This window comes from Elaeis guineensis, chromosome 6, assembly GCF_000442705.2.
Source record: "Elaeis guineensis isolate ETL-2024a chromosome 6, EG11, whole genome shotgun sequence".
NCBI classification, from domain to species: domain Eukaryota; kingdom Viridiplantae; phylum Streptophyta; class Magnoliopsida; order Arecales; family Arecaceae; genus Elaeis; species Elaeis guineensis.
In genome coordinates this window covers 123,745,535-123,748,739 of record NC_025998.2, presented here as the reverse complement: position 1 = coordinate 123,748,739, position 3,205 = coordinate 123,745,535, and positions in this window count along the sequence as shown.

Below are 3,205 nucleotides of genomic sequence, written 5' to 3'. Positions count from 1 at the left end.
GGGCAGAAGACAGCATCGATGAAGATGTTGTGGAAGATGGTGATGGCAGTATGAACGATGAATGAACTTGATTGCCAGTTCTTGCATGTATTACTTCTCTCTTTCCTTCTGTATTTAAGTGTCTTGATCCGGTCTTTGACTATTTCTCACTTTTCCACTTATTAGAATCAATTTTAATATCAATCTCCAAATGTATAGTATATATGAGGGGATTTTTTTTCCCTTTATACTGTTAATTAATTAACTTTTCATGGAATTACTTTTCATGTGAGTTGGTCCCTTATCTAATATAATATATCTAATATTAAATACAATCAAATATTGGTTTAAAAAAAAAATTATATCCCATGCAGGTTATAAGCTAGTTTTAATAAAGAGTTTGAAGACTTTATTTATATGAATTCATTGTGAGTAGGAGAGTAGATTGCATTTATGTATCTGAATACAGCTATTCTTGTCAATTCCATAAGGACGATCATTTTGCTTGAAGAAATATTATATATGTACTGATAAAATCACAGTCCATTAGGCTATAATCTAGGCAGGCCAACCCCATGCTTTAAATGAACTTGGCACTTGTCCAATGTTGTTGGGCTGGAGTTACGAAGAAAGGCCGATTTTTCGGAACACCATGATGACCTTCACATTATTACTTCTGATTAGTCCTTTTTTTTTCTTTCTATCAAACTCTCTACTCTTTGCTGTTTTAAGTTATGTGAGATCCCTTCACCACCTCTACAAAGCAATCTTCACAGTCTTTGGACAAACGGAGGGAAAGCAATCTTCAACAAAGATGGAGAAGAGGATTGGATTTAGTAATGGTGGTAATTTCTCGGACAATCTAGTTGGAGAGAAACAAGAGATTTGTTTGAGGAAAAAGCTTGTTCCAGAATCAGGTAATAGCTAATGTAAAGTTATTATTGAATAGTTGGACCAAGGGTATTAATGAAAAGAAGCTGAAATAATACCGATTTGGTTTAGTTGAAAGCTTTTTTGCAATATTCTATCTCATGGCTAAAAGGTTCTAGAGGTGATTTTATAATGAGTTTAAGCTGCAACAAGAATGGTGATTGGAAGAGACATATTTAATACCATTTTAATAGTACAATCAAATATAGTTACTGGATTCATTTATAAAAAAATAAATATAAAATTTTATTTTACTGCAAGTACAGACAAGCTAAACCAAATACTAAAAATACAGTTGCAAATTAATGTAGCAATTACGATCGCATGCAATCTTATGGAGGGCATGTTTGGATGTCTACACCCCAAATCTCATGAGATTTGTGGGTTAGATCAAGTCAATCACTTAAGTCTGATTAAATTTGATTTATATTTACAAGAATCCAAAAAATTATTGGAGTGGGTCGGTCCGAATCCTATAAGAAGAAAAAAAAAATCTCAACAGATTATTCTTTTCTTCTTATTGAATCGGGCTTGCCCCCCTATAATAGTTCTTTGAGTTTCTATAAGAATAGTCCTAGTCCGATCTAATTTAACTGGTTGTTTTAATTCAGTCCATAAATTTTATGAGATTTTGGATTCAGATATTCAAACAAAATTTTTATTTTTTTTATTTTTTTTAAATGTCCAAAATCATCTTTTTGGAGAGTTTTATCATACATCATTCCAAGGTTTGGTCTCAAATGGAATTTATGGGCATAAGATCATCATGTTAGCCACAATAATGTCAGCATCTTTGTCAAATCCCTCTATCATACATCAATTAAGCCGAGGATGTTTACCACAACCCAACCAACACCCCCCCCCCCCCCCCCCCCCCCCCAACACAACAAACACATGCAAAAAAATAAAAATAAAAAACCAAGGAGAAAAATAAAAAAATAAATAAAAATAAAAAACCAAGGAGCAAAGTACTGTCATCATAGGCTGAGCATATCGGACACCTGATATTATGTTAAACAATATTATGACCCCTGAGAAATATCTGGATAATATCAGACACTTCTATTTTGTCCTATCGAATTCTAGAAGCAAACATGAAGCAACCCTGTCTAGAATCCATAAAACACCTTAAAACATGACCTTCTAGATTTCCTCAATCCACAAGGGACAAGCCAACAGATTCATTAAATGGGCTCTGGAACATGGATAGGCTTAAATTGCCCATGAGAAAAATGTCCAAGGGCCAACTCATCAATGCTTTAATCCATGCCACGTGGATAGACTTTACTGACATTTGGGTCATTGTCCTCCGAGATTTACGTATGAATTTGACTCCAACAAATACAAAAAACAATCATAGCTTTAGCGTTACGGTTCAATTTCATATCATAAACGTTTGCTGAGGTAGAGTCGCCTTGGAATGGAAATTTCAAGTCGTGAAGGGTGGGAGTTGGTTGACAAATGATTCCTATTCGCGGTCTCGCACATCTTCTAGTCTTTCAAGCAAATTTTACTGGTTCAAAGTCCACGCTGGGGAATTGGTTCTAGAAACCGTTTTTAGTGAGTCAAAGTCAAGTGGTCATCTTATTCAAATATCCATAGCATTCTTTCATATTCTTATAGATTACATGTGCAAGACTTTAGCATATGTAGTTTACCTCTATTGCGAAGTAGACCTTTGAGATTGCTGAGTATGTTCAGACCAATCTGATTATTTTATAATACCAGTTCGAGTTCAAATCGACTTACTCTATTAAATGTATTTCTTATAATCCTAAAAGAAGAGAATAATTCGAGTATTCTAAAAATCTGCTGTATTAAAAGAAAGGATTTGAAGGAAAATGTTTGATTATGTAATCTCTAGCTTTTTGTAATAGAATTTTTGCATCAACTTGGTCTGTGCATATAGGTCAACATAGCAACCATATAAATATTCTCTTTGCCTGTGGCAATAGAAATTTATATGATGAAGAATGATCAAAATTTAGTAGATTTGTACAACTGTCTTTTGCTGAGAGGAGATTTTACGTGGAAACGTTAGAAGATATTTCCTCAAGTGCTTAAAATGGATGATTCTTTCATAATTTCTATGGTTTGATTGGTCGCACTCATGGTTATTTTTCAAAAATAGAAAAAAAAATATATACTAGATTATGAACAACACATCACATTTGACATTGTAGCAAAAACTTTATACCAAGATTCTCAGTAGCTAAGTCTTGTCCATCTCGTAACTCATGGACCATTGAGCAAAAGATAGGTAATAAGTCTTATCAATTAAGTGGGGAGTGGATTG